The sequence below is a fragment of the Anolis carolinensis genome, chromosome 5, assembly GCF_035594765.1.
Source record: "Anolis carolinensis isolate JA03-04 chromosome 5, rAnoCar3.1.pri, whole genome shotgun sequence".
NCBI lineage: Eukaryota > Metazoa > Chordata > Lepidosauria > Squamata > Dactyloidae > Anolis > Anolis carolinensis.
The window spans coordinates 183,566,033-183,582,104 of record NC_085845.1 but is presented as its reverse complement, the minus strand read 5'-3'; the positions used below and the strand labels follow the sequence as shown (position 1 = coordinate 183,582,104).

General features: G+C 39.0%; 1 long non-coding RNA gene across 5 annotated transcripts in view; it reads left to right on the top strand.

The window, feature by feature from the left end:
- Positions 1 to 15,270, top strand: part of LOC134299649 (uncharacterized) — a 55,804-nt gene extending 40,534 nt beyond the window's left edge. For all 5 annotated transcript variants that reach the window (XR_010006892.1, XR_010006889.1, XR_010006891.1 and 2 more), the window contains 2 exons: positions 8,685 to 8,868; positions 10,415 to 15,270. This is a non-coding gene — a long non-coding RNA (uncharacterized LOC134299649). The remainder of the gene's footprint in view (positions 1 to 8,684; positions 8,869 to 10,414) is intronic.
- Positions 15,271 to 16,072: the final 802 nt, after the last annotated feature.

Genomic DNA, 16,072 nt, shown 5'->3' with positions numbered 1-16,072 from the left:
CTTCAGCGATTTTGCGTCCTGCTAGATTCTAAAGGGAGGAAGTCCAGTGCTGAATGGCTCTTATCCTTCTACCTTGGGGAGACAGCATAGCAGAGGCCCTTAATCAGATTAAGGGGGACGTTTGCTAGGAAGTTTGGTCTCTGAGGCTCAGTCACGACAAATTCTCCTCTGACTTTATATACCTCCCCCTTTCTTCCAGCTTCTCTGTAATCCCTGATATGTGATCTGCAGCATAATGGGAAAGAAGAGAAAGTTGACAGAAGCTAGTAAATGCTGGGGGCATCTGCATCAACTTACTGTTTTGTCTCTGACACTTGTTTTGAGGCACTGCCAATAAAGGACCACTTTATTCTGAGAAATAAATGTTGGGATAGAATGTCACAGGTTTAACTGCCACCAAAAAGACCCCATACAGACATACAGAAGTGCACACACACACATACAGGTTTTTTCTAGTGTCCAAAAGAAACTTAGGGTTTAAAATGTTTCCAGGGGGATAAGTTCCTTTCATAGAGTTAGTGCAACTATGAAGGGGAGGAGTTTCTTTCATAGAGTTAGAACAATGAATCTACATTACCTATTATGGCATTTAAAACCCCAAATGACTGGAAACCTTAATACTTCCGTTAGCACTTTCCCCATGTACCAACCTGAGGATTGAAGTCAGTGTTTGTGGGACCCCTCTGTGTCCCATAAGTGAGGTCAATATACTATTTGAGGATATGGGTCAAGACTTCCTTAGTCATGGCACCTCAGTTGTGAAATGCCTTCCTCCTGGAAATCTGATTGGTGCCATTGCTGGTTTTATTTTGGTGTCAAGTAAAAACATGGCTCTTTCTTAAACCATTTGGACCTTCACCTCCTATACTTGCTACCCCACCAATGAAATAATGAGACTACACAACCATATGAGACAACTATGGGCAACCTTTTTAAAACCTGACACATTTTGGGGGGTGGGGTGGAATGCTTAACCCACCCAGCTACAGCCCTGCTACAAACCAATTCTTAAAGGGTATGAACTTAGTGTGGAATAAGCTGAGGCAGTGTTCATCCAAGACTTATTCCTTAGCTAACTTGGGTAAGACGCCTGGGTCCCTTGAGAGCAACCTCACCTGGGCTGCTCCCAGGATAACCTCTTATGAAAGCTTCACAGAGAATTAAGACACCAAGTCATAGGCCTGAATTCCTGCCACTCCAAGGCCATTCCCATTTACCCCACCTTGGTTGTTCGAACCCACAAGAGAGAGTTCCTGTTCCTAGCCTTTACTAAAAGATGTGAAACCCATCCCAGTTTCTGCTCACTGGGTGCTAAGAAATCCCCCCCCCCCCACCCAGCATGCTGGGAGGGGAAAGTTAAATATGGTTTTAAACTGTTTCAGTCTTTTAAATGTGTTTGAATTTGGTAATATATGTAATGTTTAAATCTATTTAAATTATTATATTGCTTTAAAGCAGTGGTTCTCAACCTGTGAGTCCCCAGGAGTTTTGGCCTACATCTCCCAGAAATCCCAGCCAGTTTATCAGTTGTTAAGATTTCTGGGAGTTAAGGCCAAAACATCTGGGGACCCACAGGTTGAGAACTACTGCTTTAAAGTGTTTGAACCTCTTAATATTGATTTTACCAAGACTATTGAGATTTGCTCATATACAGTAGGACAGATCAAACAACAACATTGGGGTGTTGTGTGGTTTCTGGGCTGTATGGCTGTGTTCTAGCAGCATTTTCTCCTGATGTTTTGCCTGCATCTTTGGCTGGCATCTTCAGAGGATCTGCAAAACTGCTGCACTCTTACTGCTGTTGGTTTTACAGCCATGCTCCATTATCCTCATTCTTTTCTCTTCCAGCTCAGCTATCTTTTTGCCATAAACATGTATACCCATTAATCTGCCCAATGATCAAATTGTCACCGGCAAGATAAACTTATTTACTTCCTTGCACTGTGTTGTAATTAATTTACAAAGAGGTGTGTGAGGGAGATAGACAGAGATAGCAGAAGCTGTGAGTTACTAGTCAAAAATCCAAAGACACCTGTGATATTCTAGAAGATTTTCTCACAGTCTTACATTGTGTATACAGGTTGGAGCATCATGTTCTGTCCTATCTCAATAGACAGAACCTGTTTGAGCAAATGTCAGCATGAAGTTGCCAACATGCAGCATAAAAAAGTCAGTGGAATATACACAAATCATTTTTAAAAGCAAGCTTACAAAATAATAAGTGTGTGATAGAGTTGTTTTTTTAAAAGGACAATTCCTTTCCCTATTTGCATTCCAGTTGAAGGGATGTGAAACTGTATTTTTGGTACAGAATTAGGAAAAAAAAAGTCTGATGCTTACAGGCACAGTTTCTCACAAGCCACAGGAGAGATGAGGCTTCTTCTCAGTTCTAAGATTAAAGGCAAGAATATGACCCCAGAGAGGTCCAACCTCATCTGCTTGTTCCCCAAATCCAAAGAAATGATCACAGCATTTACCTTCTTGAAATCAGTTTTGATGTTTGGAGAGGCAATTAGAGGAGCAGAGAAGGGGCTTGGGCAGAATGGCAGATACCATGGATGGTTTTGCCAGTTCTTTCTTCTGAAATGTAGTCTACAGTACCTGATATTCATTGGTGATCTCACATCCAAGTAATCAGGGATGACCCTCCTTAATTTCTAAGATCAGATGAGTTCTGGTGCCCTTAGAGCAGTGGTTCCCAACCTTTTTTTGACCAGGGCCCACTTGAACAGGGACCACTTGACCAGGGTCCACTTTGACCAGGAACCACTTGATCAGGGACCAATTTGACCAAGGACCACTTGAACATGGACCACTCTCCAATATTATTACCAAAAGGGTTACGAATCAGTTTTTTGGTCAGCTTTAGATTCGGTTTGGTTATTTGGTGTTCTGATTCAAAAAATTGCATTGGATAGACCACATCAGCTCTAGTTATAATAATAATAATAATAATAATAATAATAATAATAATAATAATAAAACTTTATTTATACCCTGAAACAGTACATATGCCATCCAGTAGTTGCCATCTGCTTGCCCACAGAAAACCATATTTAATAATCTAGAGCTGATGTGGCCTTCCAATGCAAAGCTCTGTGGAAAGGAGAAGAAATAAAATAAATAAAATAAAATATATGAAGAGGAAGGAGGTTTGCAGACTGGATTTTTGTTCTCAAGGCCCACTGCTGGGCCATAGCCCACAGGTTGAGAACCACTGCTTTAGGGTGTTTATTAATGAGCTAGAACATGACCAGTGAATTTGATCCAGAAGAGAGGAAGCTGTGTCACACTGATTGAGACAATTGGTCCATATAGCTCATTATAGTCAACTCTAACTGACAGGAGCAGCCTTGGCAGGATTCATTCCTAATTTTTCCTGGAAACTCCCAAACTTCCTGGAAGTCTCCTATACAAGTAGAAGGCTCAAGTGTTCTTCAGCTTGTCATTAAAATACATATGAAAAGAATTAAGCATATATTAATATTTGTGAACAACACACATTGTTTCACTAAGTTTTTGGTATTTTTAACACATAAGGCAAAGAATTCAATTCATAGCAAATTTACACACACAAATACATTGGGCAGAAGAATAGGAAGCTATCCTTGTCTCCCGCCTCTTATATATATCAACATTTTAATTAAGTAATGCAAAATCAACCTAGACCATTCAGGGCATCTTCTGCTCTGCTTCTCTTTTCTAATTCTTTTCTATGCAGCTGGTTATTAGTTTGATGATGCAATTTTGTAGCGATGCAGGGTTCCTCTACTGACTTTAAAATTCAGTTTTATGGGTAAAAGAATTAGTTAAGCTGAATAGTCCTGCTCAGGGGAAAGTGCCAGATGAGGTAATTATTGCAAAAAGTGGAAGTGTGTCTTCAGTAACTGATGAGTTTAAATTCATGGAAAGAAGAGATGGGATGGTAAAAAATAATGTCATGATACACATGGAGACCACCGATATTAGTTGAACAGCAGTGGGGAAGCAGCTAATCTTCCCATTTGCTGCGAGGCTGAAATAAAACAGCAGGATGCTTTGGGACTATTTCTTTTTCTCGTCTGGGTCCAATGTTCCAGCTTGACTAAAAGTAGATGCAATTGGTTTATGGCGCATCTCCTTTGGTGCTATGATTATCATTTATATAGCATAGCTAAGCTACTGTCTTGGATGGTTATAAATAGCAATAGGTAGAAATTTAATGTCAGGGTGCATCTACACTGTATAGTTTGACACCACTTAAACTGCCATGGCTCAATGCTATCAACTCTTCTTTTTCTGAACCTTAACTGCTGCCTGGCAGGCAGATGCAGCACGGTCCTATCCTTAATGGGTTTGTTAATACTTTAAGATCTGCTGTGGAATTTTTGGAGTTTTAGCCACCAAATGATTTTATTAATGTCTAATTGAAAATAGAAATATCAATCAGGATACTGGATTGAGAAGTAATCTAGAAGTTATGATAGGAGATCAATATTAAAGGATTCTGAGGAGTTGCTGTGAGTTTTTCGGGCTGTATGGCCATGTTCCAGAAGCATTCTCTCCTGATGTTTCGCCTACATCTATGGCAGGCATCCTCAGAGGTTGTGAGGTCTGTTGGAAACTAGGCAAGTGGGGTTTATATATCTGTGGAATGTCCAGAGTGGGAGAAAGAACTCTTGTCTGTTGGAGGCAAGTGTGAACATTGCAATTAGCCAGCTTGATTAGCATTGAATGGCCTTTCAGCTTCAAAGCCTGGCTGCTTCCTGCTTGGATGAATCCTTTGTTGATACGTGTTAAAAAGGTAAAGGTAAAGGTTTACCCTTGACATTAAGTCTAGTCGTGTATGACTCTGGGGTTGGTGCTCATCTCCATTTCTAAGCCAAAGAATCCGTAGGTGCCTCCAAGGTTAAGTGGCTGGCATGACTGCGTGGAGCGCCATTACCTTCTCGCTGGAGGCTAGCTAGTGTTAGCTGGCCCTGATTGTTTCCTGTCTGGAATTCCCCTGTTTTCAGAATGTTGTTCTTTATATACTGTCCAGATTTTAGAGTTTTTTAAATACTGGTAACCAGATTTTGTTCATTTTCATGGTTTCCTCTGTTCTGTTGTAATTGTCCACATGCTTGTGGATTTCAATGGATTCTCTGTGTAGTGTGACATGATATTTGCTAGAGTGGTCCAGCATTTCTGTGTTCTCAAATAATATGCTGTGTCCAGGTTGGGTCATCCAGTGCTCTGCTATGGCTGATTTCTCTGGTTGAAATAGTCTGCAGTGTCTTTCACGTTCCTTGATTCGTGTTTGGGCAAAGCTGCTTTTTGTGGTCCCTATGTAGACTTGTCCATAGCTGCATGGCATATGGTAGACTCCTGCAGAGGTGAGAGGATTTCTGTTGTTCTTTGGCAAACATAGTATTTGTTGAAATTTCTTAGTGGGTCTGTAGATTGTATGTTGTGTTTCTTCATCAGTTTCCCTATGCAGTCAGTGGTTGCCTTGATGTATCCCTTGAAAACTCACAGCAACCCAGGAATTCTGGCCATGAAAGCCTTCGACAACACATTGATCATCCCTATGGGTACTGAGGAGCTTTACTGCTTCATAAAATTGGATTAGAACAGGAACTCTTTTTGTTGGCATTTGTATCCTGTAGAATCAAGTGGCTAACCTGGTTTGGTTCAGTTACTCCATGGTCTGAATACACAAAAATTGCCTTGGCAGATGCAGCAGTGTGCAGTCCAATGACTCATTACAGAGAGCAGCCACAAACATATATAAGCCTACTTAGTTTGCTCAATCATGTTTGGCAATGTTTATATTTGCTCTTAAGCCTGCCCATTCCAGGTCCTCATTCTTTCAGACCCTCCAACGTTTTAAAGATAAAACTGGGACATTTGTGGCTATAAAACACCAGAATGTGGTCAAAATGAGTGAACTTATCAATGAAGAATACACAAGTTAGGAGAAGCTGAAATTGTTTACTTTTGCCTGAGCCTACTGGGAAGGGTAAGATTCTGCCCTGCTTCTCTTCCCTGCCATGCTGCATTTTACAGAAATTGGAATTAAATGAAGATTAAGGTATAGTAGGGACTGAATTGAGGAGATACAAAATAGGGCATTTTAAAAGCAGCTGAAAAATAGGAATGGCAGCAGATCAATTGTGACTGCCTTTCCCAAACTAGGACAGCAGGAAGATACATTCTCCTAAGTAATCTGTTACTGTAATGATGGGAATCTTTTGTTGTATTCCAGCCTTCATCTGAGCTGTCAGGTGAGCCTGGGGTTGGGCCTGTTCAGCCTGTGATTGTACCTGGACCTGACATGTCAGATGAATCTGGGTTGGGGCCTAGGATTCCCATGCAACCTGAGGTAGATGATTCTGTACAGCCAGAGTTAGATGAGTCTGCTGTTCCTGATCCTGAGGATTCTGGGAACAAACACACAATGATTTCAAGCAAGCAGCTTGAACCACGTTCCTTAGGAGAGTCAAGGTCGAGTCATCCCTTGGCAAATGGGCATTCCAGTCTTGATAAGAGTAATGAGGTTTATTTATTTATTTATTTATTTTATTTTATTAATTTTATTTCCAGAATTTATACCCCGCTCTTCTCACCTGGGGGGACTCAGGGCGGCTTACACAGTTGGCAACATTTAATGCCAAGAACATAATAATAAAACAAAAAACAGTACATATAATCAATTAAAACTATAAAAATACATCATTAAAATACATTATAAAAATTAAAACATAAGTAAATTAGATCCATTTGTCTAAAAACCTCATGCTTCAGCCTTCAATCGGACCATGTCGACGTTATCATATTACTCGTTAAAAGCTTGTGCACACAGCCATGTTTTCACAGCCTTTCTGAAACCCAGAAGAGTTGGGGCTTGTCGGATATTTGTGGGGAGGGTGTTCCACAGGTTGACAGAAAGAAAACAATATGTTAATAGAGAAAAGAAAGGGAGGTTTTGAGAAGGAGCAAATGTTTACTAATGAGAAAAGGTTTTGGAGAAACTTCCCACTGAAAGGGGCCTTGATTCTAGCTTTAAGAGTAACCACTTCTGAGAGTGAGCTCAGAGGTGGTAACTTTGCTCATTGAGAGGTTTGATCCTGCTTCATGGAGTCTTGTTTCATGTTTTCTTTGGACTTTTATGCCTTGTTCCTGTGGATTTTCATGCCTTGTTTCTGTTCCTGGGTATTTTGAGTTATCATGTCAAGTTCCTAAAAGGCTTGCATTTTGAATCTCCTGTTCCAGTTCATGACTCTGTTTCTTGGACTAATTTTGACTACCTTGATTGACGTTTATTCTTGTGTTTGGAATTCTATGGACCCTTGCTTCCAGTTTTCTAAGTGCCTCTTACCTTGTGGACTATAGCCTTGTTATAGTAACTTTGAACTTTGATTTGCTATTGCTTACATATAACCCTGAATAAACAGCTTGAACTGCTTACAGTCTGGGGCTCCAGTGTGGTTTTAAGGTGTCTCTGCAGCCTACGGGTGCAACACCTTTTGCATTTGTGTCGTTGTTGTCTCTACTTTGCCTCCCAAGATGTGTTTGGTTTTCATCTTGGAATTTCTCTAGCTTTATATATAAGATTACGATTTTTTATTTCCACCTTTCCTCATTGCTGTGCTATATATATATATATATATATATATATATATATATATATATATATATAATATGCCTATCAAAGGCAAGAAGAAGAATGACAGTGGGAGACAGTCACTGAGATAAGCGTTCTTCCAGATGCAAACATTAACATGCAAACAAGCCCATTTCCTTTTAAAATGCATGTGGAGCACCCGTTCTTTGATTACCAAGAGACACAATGACTTTTTTTTAGCGGGGAGAGAGTGAAGATCAGGATTAAACAACAAAACTGTCATCTTCACAAGACCGTGAATTCTAACATATTCTGTTAGAAGTTTCCTCTCAAAGACTTTGTAGCTCACTCTGTCTCCCATTTTACAATATTCTTTCCAATCCATCACAAGTCAACACTGAATTCCCACTCTTTGCAACTCTAAAATGATGAAAGTGGCAAAGCTGCCTTCATTAGAAACCAAAACAGAAGCCAGTCAAAGGGCAGTGAAGACGTGGGTCAGTCATGCATGGTGGATATCCACAGGCACTCTTTAGAAAGCAAATACCAACACCTTTAAATTAACAACTGCTTGTTTTCCACACAATGTATATTTTCTCCTTGGATCAAATAACAACTTTGTGCCTTAGACAGAATATCATTAACTTTTCAATGGTCTTTAAAATACACTGTAGAGATGGAAAGTATATTTCAAAATCTTAAAAAGTGGCCAAAAGATAAATTTCTGGAATGCTGAGAAACCATGAAAAGGAGAATCTTCACAGCCCAGAGATTATTCAACACAAAATATTGACATTTTTATGCACCCTCCCCCACATATTGTTTATGTAGGAACAAGCATTTTCTGTGCAAAAACATAAGTTTCTGAGCATAAATGTATTTTGTGAACAAAGTGTTGTTTTCTGCACATATACAAAATTGTGTGTATTTGGTGTAGGATAGGTTTGAAACAATACCATTTTCTGGACAAATTCTTGATTTTCTGTGAAGAAATTATTTCTCTGCGCAGAAAATTCTTTTTATTTGTGAAAAAACATTTACATTTTCTGCAGTGTAAAATAAGCTTCAAAAACTGCAGCTTTCAAATATTTGCTTTCAGTGAGAAGAAAACAGTTCAGGACCTGCCTATCTCCGTGATCGCCTCCTCTCCTACGAACCAACGCGAACCCTAAGATCATCCGGGGAGGCGCTCCTCTCGCTCAAATGCGGCTTGTGGGGATGAGGGAGAGTGCCTTCTCGGCAGTGGCCCCCCAGCTCTGGAACTCTCTCCCTAAGGAGATCAGGTTAGCTTCTTCCCTGCCCATTTTCCGCCGAGAATTGAAAACATGGTTGTTCCAGAGAGCGTTTGAATGAATAGGCCCAATAGAGCTGTCATTAGAATACTTCTTTCTGTTTTAAAAGCGCATGGCACTTTCATTGTTACTCATTTCCATGATACAGCACTTTATGAAACCTGTCCCTGCTGGTTTGCTTTTAATTACTCTGATTTTATCTGCTTGGATTTTAATGTATTGTCCATTATTTTATTTTGTGTATCGTTGGAATGTTTTAAGTTTTTGTCAAATATGTTGTGTTGTTGTTTCGGGCTTGTCCCTGTTGTGAGCCGCCCCGAGTCCCTTCGGGGAGATGGGGCGGGATATAAAAATAAAGTTTATTATTTTATTATTATAAGAAAACTGCTAAAATTATACCCAAACATAGGACTGGAAAGGAAATGTGATGAGCATGTGATAACGTTGAAAATATGGGAAGTTGACAGATGTGGTTTCAAGTTATTTTAAAAATAAGTATAGAGTTAAGAACAGAATTATTTTTACTGAAGTTGTCAAATGAGCAATTCAAGGATGTCAGTATTAAGTTTCAGGTAATACACTATATGATAATAACAGCATAGCTGCGGAATGCCAAGAAGTGTCAAAACACTTGGTTACCAGCAAAGGAAGAATGTTTATAAAATGGCAGAAAAAGCTTGATTCTGCTTTGATTAGTGAAAGGTCACTGAACAATTTCTTAACTGATTGGGATTGGATTTTGTCTTTTATGAAGAAGAAAGAGGGGATGGTTATGCTTGCGGGATTTGAAGACTGGGTTTTCTTTAGACTTTAATTCAGAAGATACCATTTTAATTCAGTATTATAGAGAAGTTTAATGGATCTGTTATATCTTCTTTCTTCAGGAGAGTGGGAAGTCAAGTTTTATGTGTATTTTATGTGAGGTAGGGGTAGAATGGATTTGGTATGTTTAGTATTTAGTGCTTTTCTTTGGTAGTGTATAATTACTAGCATGTTTGTGTTTAAGATGTGGGGGGTTGCTCTCTTATTTTGTTGTTTACATACCAATAAAGATTTATTTTCTTCCAAAAATCTTTCTACTCTGACTACTGAACTTTAGCTTCAAGAAGCCGCTGTTCCCAGTCACTTCAAAATACTTCCAAGTTTTGTAGTCCCTACAAAAACACAAATGCATTAAAAAATAAATCAGGCCCCTGCTGGGATGTATGTGGTTTGCTGGATCACCACTTCTGCCAACTTTAAAAGCTTATCTCTGTAACCCTAAGGCTTTGCCTGCTTTTCCTACTTTATTCTCAGGTGGAGGTCCTTCTCCTTTAGCACTTTCTACCTCAGGCTCTTTCTTTCCCACTGTTCTGGCTGTTGATCTGCTAGCCCACATTAGTTTTTTTTCCCCCACAGGAACTTCATGAGGTAAAGCAGAAAGTTTATTTTTATTTATTTGGTGGCTCTACTTCTTATATTCTAATATCTGAGAATATATGTATTTTTTACACTTTTATCAATTGCCTTCTTTAACATTTCTTTGATTGCATTTCAGACAGACTGGCTGCCTGGCCATATTTTAACAAAGAAAACAAAAGCAATTTGAAAAGGTGACCCAGGAATTATGGGAATTATAATTTTGAAAAGGACTATCAAGTAAAAAGTGGGTGCTAGAAATAATATCATATGAAAACTGCCTGGCACAAACCTGGGGATCACAACCAGACACAGTGAAGACATCTGCCCTTGTGCTTTGCTAATCTGCTGCTGAATACGCATGTCCACTGTGGAATGCATCTCGTCATGTTAAAACAGTGGATGTGACTTTTAATGAGACATGCCATATTATCATAGGATGTCTATGCCCTACACCACTGGAGAAATTATACTGTTTAACCAGTATTGCACCACCTGATACCCATTGGGAAGTAGCAGCCAGTAATGAAAGCATCAAGGCATTGACATCTCTAGCCTGTCCTCTGTTCAGATATCAGCCGACATGCCAATGTCTTAAATGAAGAAACAGCTTCCTAAGATCTACAGAGATACTTGCAGGCACTCGGCAAGCGAGAGTCCAAAAGTGGCAGTTTAAAACCCGGAATCTCAATCAGTAGCTGATAGTAAATGGTAAAGGTTTCCCCTGACGTTAAGTCAAGTCATGTCTGACTCTGTGGGCTGGTGCTCATCTCCATTTCTAAGCCGGAGAGCTGGCATTGTCCGTAGACACCTCCAAGGTCATGTGGTTGGCATGACTGCATGGAGCACCGTTACCTTCCTGCTGGAGCGGTACCTATTGATCTATTCACATTTGCATGTTTTCGAACTGCTAGGTTGGCAGAAGCTGAAGCTAACAGCGGGCGCTCATTCCGCTCCCTGGATTTGAACCTGGGACCTTTCAGTCTGCAAGTTCAGCAGCTCAGCACTTGAACACACTGCGCCACCGGAGGCTCCGGCTGATACCGGCTGAGAAAATCCTTCCTGGGCACACAGAAGACTGGGCAACTTGGAAGGTGCTGAACAGACTGTGCTTTGATACCATGAGATGCAGAGTCAATCTTAAGAAATGGGGTTACAAAGTAGAGTCCATAACATGCAAGCGTGGAGAAGAGCAAACCACAGACCACTTACTACAACGCAAGCTGAGCATGCACAATGGAGGACCTTCTTACAGTGACACCAGAGGCACTTGGCCACTTTCTGGTCAAATGAAATTTAGTATAATGCCAAGTGTTTGTTTTTTTAACTCTGTGGTTTTTAACTCTGTTTGTGGTTAGTTTGTGGTTTTTATACATTATAACTGTATCTTCAATTCGCTTCTGACACTATAAATTACCTATCTTTTGAGTCTAATCATTTTCTCTTTCTGTATGTTCTCAAAGAACAATTTATTTTCAGTGTGCTGACATTCATGTGAAATGTGAAACACATGGCACCTATGTATAAATAGGCGTATAGTATTCATAGGTGATGGAACATGGGCACAGGTGTGGATAATGAAGCTGCACTTTGAACATTCCCATTTCTTAAAATATATGCGCAACAAGGAACAGCTCCATAGAAACTAAAACCTCACTAAAAATAACAAATGTGTTTATAAAACTCCTTCCCTGCTGCACACACAGTATATTTGTACAGTTTTTTCACAATTTCAAATTGTTAAAATAGTTTGATTGGCATAGGCTGCTGATTGGCATGATTAAGTGGCTTGTAGATTGCATGGGTCAGTAACAGCAGCTACTTTGTAAAAATCAATTATGCTGCTAAACCAGTTAGGGATTTTCTATGATAAAAGGGTACCTGAAGTGTGTTTTTGTGTGTGTTTGTATATATACACACATATACATTTACTAAATTGATGGTCTTAAGTTATACTTTTAGCATTAACTTAAATCCTGAATTATATTATTAATGAAGTTATAAATAATTAAATGAGAAATAGTTAACTGCAGAGCTAATAATGGTATCTCTTGGATTTTTGCAGAAATACTTCTTACATTTTTGTATTAGTCCTTTGGGGTCAGGGAAATTGCAATATTTAGGTCACATGATCTTGAACAAATCATTTTAGGTCATGTAAGAGTTCAGCTAATTCCAAGGTTAAAAGGTTTTAAACTAGCATGTAGCAATGGTATCTTGGAACAGCAGCTTGCATCCATATTATTCTTTTGTAGTCAATATCAGACAGCACACTGGGGCCCCATGTCTTTCCAGTGAAACTCAGTTTTGAAGCTCCTAGACCTGAGATTTCTACTGGATCATTTGTCTATTTCTATTTGTCTCAATCACCCACTGTATGTCCCAATCAAAAAATAAAAGTGGGATATAATACATATAATAATAGTAATATTGCTAAGGAGATGAGAAATTGAGTTTTCAAACATTTTTGCACATTTCCTTCTCTGCTACACTCAAGATATGAGCAAAGCAGTTGGGAGGTGGGAGTCCCAACATTTTTCAGCTTTCTTCTGCTTTTAGTGCAGACATTTAACGTTAAATCATGGTTTAAGAGAAGATTCAGAATTAGATTCCCAATTCTTCTAATGTAAATGAAATGTAATTACTAGTTTAAACAAGAGTTTATTACTTTTAACCTGTCCTGCTGACTTTCCTATATCTATGTTTGGCTTAAAACCAAAGAAGTTCAGCAGGAAATAGTCAAATTGCTGAACAGAAACCCTCCAACACCAAATTCTTGGTTCACATGCACAGGAAGAAATGGACCACTGTAAAAGAGTATCTCCAAGTCTCATCCAAGTAGATAAGCTCAGAGGGATATCATGGGTGCAATAATCTGGGTTTTTGTAGTTTAATGAGACACCAGCACTCTTTTGCAGAGAAAGCCAAGACCTTGTAAAACTACAATGCCCATGTTTCCATAGCATTGAACCATGACAGTTAAAGTGGTATCAAACTGCATTAATTCTACAGTGTAAATACAACCATGGTCAATGGTATCAAAAAGTGGCTGGTAGGTCCAGCAGAACCAACAGAGACATACTTTCCAATGATTAATCCCAAAGAATAATAATAATAATAATAAAAATAATAATAATAATAAAAGAGTACAATAATAATACAAGAGTACCCTGACTCACAGAAAACAGAACCTCACCTAGCTGATCAACGAAGATAAAACAAAGTGTTTAGTGAAGTTGAACTCGAAGAAATTCAGAAAATCTGCAATGTAAATTACCATCAGGCCACAGTACAGACAGTAGCAGAGAGTCCAGCAACACTTGGAACGGTGGAACAGACTGAACCAGAAGAAAATGTGGAGCTTTTGCAAGAATTTGAAGAACCAGCACTTGAAGCACTTGTTGAACCACCAGGAACGTTGACAGCAAGACAACAAGAGCTCAAGGATAAAATCATGGTTCATGCTGCAGCAAATGCAGTAAGAAAGCAACTCCCAACTTTAAAAACAGTGCCCAAGAGACACCTGGCACCTCTCATGAAAGATGTGAATACACTACTTTCTACTGTCCAAATAACATCCATTAAACAAACAAACCAGTTTGCTTACAGTACAGCAGTAACAGATAGTAACAGAAGAGCTTGGACTCCTACAACCAATGCAGCCTCAAAGAAAACTGATGGGAAAACCAAAATGGAAGGTCAGGTTGGAGTTGAAAATCAAAAATCTATGATCAGATGTTAGTAACCTGAAAAATATGAAGGAGAAGAAACTGAAGAATGACAAAAATCAAGCAATACCTGATCAGCTTCTTAGCAGGGGGTTGGACTAGATGGCCATGTGGTCTCTTCCAACTCTACTATTCTATGATTCTAGAAAGTACTGGCTGAACACCAGAAAGAGATGTGGTCTCGAAGATAAGTTGGACCAGAAGCAAGAAATAGAGGTGAGGAAAATCAAATGCAATGACAACCAGAAATTTTCCACCACTTCAAAGAGCTGAAAAAGGCTAAGTGTTTGCCCACAATGTTACACAAAGGGACCCATTTTCTATATATCCAGCAAATATAATCTGCTACATAAACAATGAAAGTTGAAATCAGCAGTTATATTCATTAGATTTGAACAGGATATCTTAAGAGAGACAGTAATACATTTTTGCATAGATGATGTGCTGAAATGAGTTGCTGGAGAATACATTAACTTTTTTTTAAAGAAGGGGGGCAATGAAAAGCTTTAATGAATTCTTCCTCCTGACACTTTGAAATGTATACTATCTTCCTCTCTCATTTTTGAAAAAGTGGTTATTTTGTAAAAGTACATTAACCACTGAGCATGTTATTGTATTACATTAACATGAAACCCATAATGAAAGTTGGTCTTTATACTGGAACGAACAATCACATAAGATACTTGATTTCATATCACATCAGCCTCTTAATCCTATTATACATACCATAGCAAATGGAGAGTGTAAATGTTTGTGACATTGCCTGCTATTAAAATCTAATGTGTATTTTCAATGAATATCACTTGGCAAGCTGTCCTTTTGCTAGAGTCATGCTTGTTTATATATCTTGCAGATATTTTTTCCTCATTTTCTTTTGAACTAGTGTAGAACCTAGGACTAGAATTGCATCCCAACAACAGGACGCAAGAAGCCCAGAATGCTTTTCAGATGAGTTAGTGGAGCCTGACATTTCTTCTGTCTGTGTAAAACTTCAAATAATAGAAAACATCTGCTGAACATCTCAACTCTCTCTCAAATGCTGATCTCTCTAAAACTTGAAGTGAGAAACAGATGCTTGGAAAAATTATCTTTGGGCCTGTAATTCCTAGCATGTCACAGCCATTGGCAAATTTGGCAACCCAAAGGATTTTGTATTGTTCTGGTTAAGGAGATGCTTGGTTTAGTAGTTTATGTGTTGGACTATGACTCTAGGAAACTAATTTTCAGTTCAGCCATAGAGACCCATTTGGTGACCCTGTGTGGTACACATTCCCTCAGTCTTTGAGGAAGGCAATGGCAAATCATCTCTGAATAAATCTGACCAAGATAACCCCATGATAACTTTACCTTAGGGTCACTATAAGTCGAAAATGACTTGAAGACACAGCAACAGTTAGGGATTGCTTTATATTGAAATGCAACTCAGTAAACTTCCTTCCATGGCCTAAATAAGAGATCATTTACTATTGAATGTGTTGGCTTGAGCCACTGGGAACTGCAGCCAACATCTGGAGATCTGGACAATTCTTACCTTGATCTAAATCCATATCTATCTCCAACTAGGATATATTCATTGAATTAAAAGCTTGATTGGCAAGTCAAACTGTACATAAGTCCAACTTTAGTTGGGACTAGCCAGTGGATATAGGCCATTGTTTACATGGCAGGTTTTAGCATCATAAGGAGGATTTGATTCCCATTAGCATCTGCTAATATTTAGTCCATGGTTGGTCTGAGTATTGGATCCTACCAGAAGTACTCAATAATAAAGAGCAGGGGAATATGAAGTCTAAAAATAAAGGATGAGTGACACCTGGCTTGAAAGCAGTATGTGTGAAAAGGATATAGGGGCTTTATTAAGCTACAAGCTAACCATCTGTCAACAGTATGGTACAGCAGCCAGAAATTATGATGCAGATCTAGGCTTCATAAATAGGAGTACAGTGTCCAAATCCAGGGAAGTAGTAATGACATTCAGTTTTGCTTTGCTCAAACCTCACCTGGAATACTGTCTGATTCTGGGCAGAACAATTCAAGAAGGGTATTGGCAAGCTGGAAGATGTCCAGAG